This window comes from Lygodium microphyllum, chromosome 27 (assembly GCF_053477565.2).
Source record: "Lygodium microphyllum isolate KBCC chromosome 27, Lygodium_microphyllum_v1.1.10, whole genome shotgun sequence".
Lineage (NCBI taxonomy): Eukaryota > Viridiplantae > Streptophyta > Polypodiopsida > Schizaeales > Lygodiaceae > Lygodium > Lygodium microphyllum.
The window spans coordinates 57,859,190-57,868,289 of record NC_141161.1 but is presented as its reverse complement, the minus strand read 5'-3'; positions in this window follow the sequence as shown (position 1 = coordinate 57,868,289).

The following is a 9,100-nucleotide window of genomic DNA, read 5'->3' as shown; positions in this document are numbered from 1 at the left end:
GTTTGATGTGAATGCAGGCCACTCTTATGTGGATGGTGAATCCAGTGGCTCAGAACAGAGCATTGATGATGAGTTGGGTATTCCTTCTATTGTTACACCTGGAGTAAGGAAGACCAGGGATGTTTTGAGAGCACCTGGGAGTGAACCCACTTTGCGCAGGTCTACCAGAGTTAGGTATCCTGTGGATAGGCTGAAATATGATGGATTTACAGCCATTCACTATGCATATATGGTCAAGGTGATACAGGAACCAGAACCCACTTCTTTTGAGCAAGCCATGGGAAAAGAAAGATGGGAGAAAGCCATGGATGAAGAAATGGATGCCTTGGAAGCAAATGCCACATGGGAATTGGTACCTTTGCCTAAAGGTAAGAATGCAATTGGCTGTAAGTGGGTTTATAAAGTGAAGCACAATGCAGATGGTTCTGTGAACAGATACAAGGCAAGATTAGTAGTCAAGGGGTATGCACAAACATATGGCATTGACTATGAAGAAACATTCAGTTCGGTTGCAAGGATGGCAACCGTAAGAGCAGTCATTGCTATGGCTGCATCAAAGGAATGGTCTTTACATCAAATGGATGTAAAGAATGCCTTCTTGCATGGTGACTTGCAAGAAGAGGTCTATATGGAGCAGCCACCAGGTTATGTGCATGATGTTCATCCTGAGTTTGTTTGCAGGTTGAAGAAAGCCTTGTATGGCTTGAAGCAAGCACCTAGAGCATGGTCTGACAAGATAGGACAGTATCTTCTCACTATTGGCTTTCAGATTTCTAAGGTAGATTTCTCACTTTATGTGAGAAAAACAGAGAAAGGTATTATGCTACTTGTCATTTATGTTGATGATTTGATTATGACAGGTGACAGTGATGAAGATATCCTTCATGTAAAAATGCTATTGAAGCAGAAGTTTGAGATGAAGGATTTGGGAGAGCTGCGTTATTTCTTGGGCATTGAGGTGATTAGATCACCAAGTGGGATACAACTCTTGCAGAGGCAGTATGGATTGGACATGCTGTCCAAATATAGGATGACAGGCTGTAAGCCTATTTCAGTTCCTTTGGAGCAGAATGTGAAGCTGAGCACAGATGCAGGTGAGCTTCTAGAAGACCCTACTATGTACAGACACATAGTAGGAAGTTTGATTTATATGACTATTACCAGGCCAGATTTGAGCTATGCTGTTGGATTGGTAAGTCAGTTTATGCAGGCTCCAAGGAAACCGCATTTGGATGCGGCTAGACTCATACTCAGGTATGTGAAGTCCACATTGCAGTATGGACTATTTTATGAGACTGGGGTTCAGATACAGTTGCATGGATACACTGATGCTGATTGGGCTGGTAGCATTTCTGATAGACGATCTACCAGTGGATATGTGTTCTCTTTCGGGAGTGCTGCAGCCACTTGGAGCAGCAAGAAACAGCCTACAGTTGCCTTGTCGAGCACAGAGGCCGAGTACAGGGGTGCAGCAATGGCTGCATGTGAGGTAGCTTGGTTGCATAAGCTACTTTATGATATGCATCAGTCTACAGATGGGCCAGTTGTCATTTATTGTGACAACATGAGTAGTATACACTTGGCAAATAACCGAGTCTATCATGCTAGAACAAAGCACATTGAGGTGCATTATCACTATGTGCGAGAGAGGGTTTTACTAGGTCTTATTGATCTAGTTTATGTCAGCATAGAGGATCAGGTAGCTGACATATTCATGAAGGCATTGGGCGCAGAGAAGCTGCGCAAGTTCAGAGACCTGCTTGGTGTGCAGGAATTGGGATTGAGCTCGAGGGGGAGTGTTGAGATATCGAGCTCCACTCGTGACACGCCAGGGTGACCGTTGTGTATTTATGTCACTGACTTGTCAGTTGCAGACGCGGTTGGTACACCGCCCATGAATAATAGCTACATGATAGCTATCCTTATCTACTCTAGTTCGTGGCTCAGTTAGTATGCCACCTTAGTTAGTTGAGTTTGGTTTGAGACCCATATAGAGGGTTCTTCTATTTCTTTGTACTAGAGTTCTTTTGGCTTACACAACTAAGAAGAGGAAAACTGTTTTCAGCCTCCACCCTTCTGTGTCTTCCCCCATTGTGCAAGCAAGAAAGCTTCAAGCGAGACTCCTTCCTTCTCTCCCACAATCTTGACAGATCCTCCATTTCTCCTCTCAGTTTTTGCTGCTCTTCATGTTTGGAGGCTACCATCAAATTTTCCACCTTTTTTTGTAGCTGCATGCTCTTTCCTCCCTCATCACTTCTAGTTCTTCTATGGCTTTAGTGATCTTCTCCATTTCAGCTTCTAAATCTTCATAAGGCCCCACAATCTCTTTGTTGTTTCTTTGCAGGGGTCGTATAGCCTCAATTTCTTCATCCATTCTTGCTTACCATTCATTTTCCATCTCCTTCTTAGTTTGTAGTGGCTACTTTTTCAACTCATTAATTTTCCTTTGGGCCATGGCTATTTGGCGTGTTTTCTCCAGTTGGAATGTAGCCATGGCCTCATTTTTTTCTATTGCTGTTACTTTCTTTTCTTCCTTGGCTTTTTCCAATTGCAAGAGAAGCTATTTTACATACTCATTGTATTCCTTAGTTGGAAGTTCTGTCGTGGTTGGTACAAAGGTGGTAGAGGCTTCTACCTTCTGCCTCTTTGGATCTTGCCTAGACTCAACATGAGCTGCAACCGATCTCTTGGTCCTTGTCACTGGGGTACCCTCTCCACTACCTTGGGTCATCTCCTTATTTACAAGGTACTGCACCCAGGCTAAGACATTGCCGGGTCTAATTTTGGCATGGAGCCATGGGTGGTTGTGACTTTGGGTGTGGTTGGCACTAGGAGGGTAGGAATGGGCATGGTTGGTTCCTTGCCCTTGCCTTTTTTTTTGTGAAGGTGGCATGATTTCCAACACATGAGTACTCAAGCTTGGACCTTCCTCTCTAGGCGGGCTCATGGCGTTCAATTCATCTCTCCTACTCTATTTTTCTATTGATTGGCATATAGCTAGATCCATATCCTCATCCTCCTTTCTTTTCAGCTCTTTAGCTGCCTTCATTTTTCTCTCTTCCTCAGACCTTCTTGATTCTTCTCTCAACTTTTAAGCTCTTTAGCTGGCTTCCTCTTTCTCTCCTCCTTAGACCTTCTTGATTCTTCTCTCAACTTTTCAGCCTCTTCTTTTACTTTCTTTTTCCTCTCTTCTTCAATCTTTTTGGAATCCCTTGCAAATCATATGCAAACGTGCTTTTTCTTTATTCCTTTCTTCTTCTTCCATCATTCCCTATGAAGCCTTCCTCCTTTGCTCCCCATGCCTCTGTCAGCTAATTTGCAGCTCTCTTTCCCCTTCATAATGAGTCTCTATCTCTTCACTTGGTTGCATTTGCTACTGTTGTTTTGGAGGTGATCTTAGTGGTGTCTCTCCCATTCCTTCCTCTTCTTCTTCTCTCTACCCTTGCCCCAAGGATTATCTGATGATGGCCGTAAGGACCCCACTGAATCAAATGGTTGAGGCCTTAGAAGATGAGGCTTTCCTTTTAGCCTTGGTAGTAGCTGGGGACTCTCCTCCTATCGGCCCTCCTCCTATTGCCATGGCCTTAGCGGAGGTCTTGATGGTATTTCTCACAAACCCATTTAGGTTCACCTCATCCAAAGATCGTGTTGCGATGCTCTCTAGTAGAGAGACATTAATGCGGCTCATGATGGTGATGTACCTCTGACTAGAGAACAATGCATGCACCATTTTTTCTTAGAGTTCAATCTGAGGGTCGGGGATGTCTGCCAAGTTAATGCCATAGTTTGTATGAACCTTTACCTTGTCCACTCCTAGCATGGCATACACATCTCTCTTTGGCATCCATTCCACCTTATTGGCCAAATCCCAAAGCCCTTTCTACCAGTTCTGTGGTTAGCGCGATCTGTACTTGGCGGGTCTCTTCCCCATTGATTTCCTTTATTGTTTTCCTTTCACTTCTATTTTTAGGCATTGATTGAGGTTTCTAATGTGTGATTTTCCTTTATTGTTTTCCTTACGTGTTTGGTTTAATTCGCCTCCCCCCTCTGAAATGAGAAGAATCCTTCCTAAGACTAAAGGGTTAGAGGATGGAGGTCCTTCATCAAATAATCTTAGTGTTTTACTTTTGCACGAGCCAAGCATATAAATTTGAATTATATTCTAAATTATCATGTCGAAAGGACGAATGCCTACATGCATAATGTAAGTGAGGACATCAAGCAGGAAGTCACTCGTGTTTACTCTGCTAGCAATGTGCAACTCTTCTTTGGTGAGGATGCAATCTAAATAGGGGTGTCCTTTAATGTGTTCTTCTAAGGGTCAATTGCATATGGTAATTAAAATCCTACAGGAAGTTGAAGCTACATAAGTGGGGTCATATTTCTAGTTTTTGATGGCTTTTCATTGCTCAATGTTGGTCATTATTTAGAATCCCTATAGTTCCCATTGGAGTCTAAGAACATACCATTTTCGCAAGAAAGAGGAGTCATCGTCAACAAGCTGTTTCAACTTCTCAATTTCATGGTTTGTGGCCATGATCATGTTTTTGTTATACAATGTAATGAGATGTTGTTTGATTTCTTGTTCTTAGGATAGCTCAATGGCAATTAACTCCTTTGCTGCTTTAGAAGCCTTAACAACTACAAATTCACAGTCCTCCCAAGAATAAGGGAGTATATGCATTTTTGTTGCTATAGGCTCTTCCAACAGACCTAACTCTAGTCGATCGTAGCTTTAAGCTAGTGTCATAAAAGTAGCGTCCAAGCATCTAAGGCAAGCAAAAAAGTCATCCCCCGTATTTTTAGCTAAGTCTAGAGCTAAGGAATTGAATGCCACTCATAAGAGGGTCTAAAGCAGCAAGGTGGTTGAGCTTTCACAGAACTAGAGAGTTCATTCAACGCCGCTGATGATTGCTGCTTGGTTTGCTCCTGAGGTTGTGGCTTGGCCTCATGTTTGGTGGGTTTGGTTGGAGCTATGGTGCCATGCCACTACGTGCTTCTGAGGCCTAAGTGTCATGGTTTGTTAGTAGTAGGCACTCTAGTCTTAGACAATAGATTGGTTTAGGCCCTACCAGTCTAGGTTTTGAAGGTTCTATGAGCTTAGTATCTTCATTCTCTTGTGGCATGAGTGTACGATCTATCTTGATGTTTCTTGTGGTTAAGCTTCAGGCTAGCATTTGAGTAGGGTCTTTGGCCATTTTGGCGTTAGGCACCCAGATACGGGTGTTACCCTCATAGTAGCCTTGTGCTTACAATAAGGACTTTGGGACCCATCGTGGCTTGACTGCTCGTCGATATTGGTAGCTTCTTCCATGCCTCCTAGGTTTCACGTGTGGGTCCTTAGTCTTGGGAGGGCATGGGTGTCCACTCCTAGGCAGTGGTCCTTGATGTTTCAATACCCATTTGAACTAGGGTTCATGGGATTCATCTTTGTGTTCATCAAGTTGCTAACATTGAGACTTGGCAGGTTGCGAAGAGTCATGACTCCCCTTCTTAGACTCAATGGTTGGTTTCTCTACTGATGGCTTTGCGGAGTTTGATGGGGTTACCCAGCCCTTGTTGAAAGTTGTGATAATATATATGTTTCCTGTGGTGAGGTGAATTTGTTGGGACTTGTAGTCGACATTGCAATGAGTTTGCATTTTCAACATACGTCCTAATAAAAGTGATTCTATACCTGCATATTTGTTGTTTGGTAACACATAGAAGATCATTGGCATGGTTTCAAACTCGATAGAGATGACAACCTTGCAGTTCCCCAAGAATGCCTATGATTGGACCCCAAATGGGGTGAGTTTGGCATTAGTGGACTGTAACTGCAATTTGCCAATTTGGGTCCAATGAGCATGAGATAGGATATTAAAGTCACCCCCTTATCGATCAGTGCATTGAGGGTGGTCATGTGCTTGGAAGTAACTTTCATGCTTAGGTAATATGGTTCTACCATTTCCTTGTCCTCATCTTCAATCTCCATAATTGTGGCAACTCATACATTGATAGGGAGCTCCAGCATTGGAGGCTCATGTAATGGTGGGTGTGTGGCAGGGTAATACTTCTTGATTGGAATGCCATTGAAGAAGCTTATGCCCTCTCTTTCCAAGGTTTCAAGTTACACATTACCGGTTTTGCTAATGGGGTGGACCCTCAAAGGCCGTAGCCCTCTAAACTTCATCTTTAGTTTATGACCCTTGATAGAATACAAGAGTACCAAGTCTCCCTATTCAAAATCTCACTCTTTGACATGCTTGTCAAACGAGCTTTTCCATCTTGCCTTCTGGCATATTAGCACATAGATGGATAGAAGTCAAGTTTTTGATAGGCATTCTAGCTCAAGTAGGTGCTCTGTCCATGCCTCCTTTCCATCCCATCTCTCTTGATGAGCAATTCTGAGGCTAGGAACAAAGAATTCTACTGGTAGAATTGCTTCAGTTCCGTAGGTCAACCAGAAGGGAGTTTGTCCCACTATTTTTTTATAAGCTGTGTAGTAGGCCCATGAGAGGCCCATAAAGCTACCATGAGCTTGTTATCCCAGTCGTTGGGCGCAAAGCAGAGACTACCTTGATCAAGACATTTACTATAATTTTATTCGTAGACTCATCTTGGACATTATCCTTAGGATAGTATGGTGAGAATTTCCAATGGATGATTGGAAAGGTGGATAGGAGATGAGTGATCACTTCATTGATGAAGTGTGTGCCTTGATCATCTTATGAGTTTGATGGGCAGCCGAATGGTGAGATCACTTGCTCCCAAAGCAACTTGGTGATGGTCCTAGCATCATTCTTTCTTGTAGCTCATGGTTTCGCCCACTTCATAAGATAGTATGTGGCAATAATGATGTATTTTTCTTGTGAGTATGTTTTGTGGGACTAATTGGCCCAATGAATTTGATTCCCCATTTCTCAAATGGTTGCCTTGCAATGATCGGACTTAACTCCATTTTGTCCTTGCAAACTGGTACCTTAGTCCTTTGGCACTCATCATAGTTCTGTATGAATTGTACTGCATCTCAGAAAAGAGAAGGCCACCATAGTTGAGATTGGAGCACCTTGTGGGGCATTGTGTCTCCGCTAAAATGTCCTCCAGCAATTCTAGCATGTGCTTCAATAAGCACATTATACATTTCGTTTTCACACAGACATCGGTGCAACAATCCGTCTTGCCTTAGCCAGTAAAGTTATTAGCTGATAGGGTTGGATTTTTAGGATGAGTCACCTAAGTTGGCCTTCGCAATTGGTCATTCAAGGAGTCCATGCTCAAGCACTTGGACTATGTCATCTGCCTCTAGTAAGGCTTGAAATAAGCTCTAAACAAATTTCTTTTGTTGGATAGACTAAATAGATGTGCATCAACTAGTTTTTCTGCAATGCCTTTTCCAATGGCTTCTCCTATGGGGATGCGAGACATGTGGTCAAACATATAATATTGTTTCCCTTTTCATATGACCACAGAGAAGTCAAACTCCAAAAGCATAAGTATCCATCGAGCAATGCATCCTGTAGCACAAGGTTTGTTAACAAGATATAGCAAGGCTTGATGGTCAACAAAGAAGGTAAAGGGCATAGCCAAAAAATAGTGCCGAAACTTCTTTAAAACAAATACCATGGCTAGCCACTCTCTTTCCATTGTTGAATAATTCATTTTCATATCTATGATTTGTCTACTACTAGCAAAACTCATTGGATAGTCTAAGTTGTGTTCACCAGGTTGGCACAATAGTTCTCCTACAACGATTTTAGAAGCTTCAATGTGAACATGAAAGGTGATTGTCCAATCTGGGGCTTATACAATCAGCATAGTGGTTAGAGCCTTTTTTAGCTGCTCATACGTGTGTTGGCATTTCTCGGTCCATTCAAATATGATCAGCAACTTCTACAGAGGTCTAGCTCAATGCATAGTTCAACACAAACTGCTAATAATACCTTGTATGGCCTAGGAAGCACTAAAATCCCTTGTAATCAATTCTTGGTGGGAGATCAATGATAAGTATGACATTTGAAAAGTCGATGGAAATGTTGTTCTTCGACACCACGTGCCCTAGGATGCATTTGTGCTTCACCTAGAACTGGCACTATACCGAGTTCATCGAGAGACGATATAATTGACACCATTCAAAGACAGCTCAGACTTTGTCTATGTGCTCCTTGAAAGTGGAGTGAACACATAGATTGTCACAAAAACCTCTAAATCCTTCCTAAGCATATCCTTGAATATAGCACACATGAGCCTCTGAAAGGTAGCTGGCGTATTAGTCAACTCAAAGGGCATAACTATGTAGACAAAGACTCCCCACTAATGGCAAAGGTGGTATTGTGCCTATCATCAGGGCCCACTTGCACCTAGTTGTACCACTCGAAGAAGCCATCTAGAAAGATGTAGGCCTCTTTACCAACTACTCTTTCAAGCATGTGCTTGGTATATGGCAATGGATAATTATCTCTCTTCGTAGCAACGCTTACCTTCTTCTAGTTGACGCACACTCTAATCTTCCCGTTCTCCTTTAGTACAATGACTATGGGTGAGACCTAGTCTATGTGGTCAATATCGTAGATGAATCATGCTCTCATTAGCTTATCAATTTTCTCCTTGATAGCATGGGCATGCTTTGGATTCATGGGGTATGGTCGTTGCTTGACCGGTGTTGCATTGGGTGTCATGCTAGGTATATTGTGAGTCACTATACTTAGAATTACCACTTTGAGTTCTTCTAGGGACCAAGTGAAGACATCTACATACTCTTACAAGAGAGCAATGAGACTTTCTTCCTCTTCCTTGAGTCACTACACTCAGATTTACCCCTTTGAGTTCTTCTAGGGACCAAGCAAAGACATCTACATACTCTTACAAGAGAGCAATGAGACTTGCTTCCTCTTCCTTGGTCAGGTCATCGACTATAAAGACAGGTGGAGGTGTCCCCCCTTCCCTAGCCAAATTGACCTCCTTGACCTTGGTGGGTCCTTCTATTGGTTCGCTTGCTTGCCCCTGGCGTTTGTCCCCCACCAAGATCACTACCCCATTGTCTTTCTAGAACTTAGTGAACCGCTTGGGTAGGTCTTGTGGTTTTCTTTGCTCTTCTGCATGGGTGTCCCTTGGTTGTTTC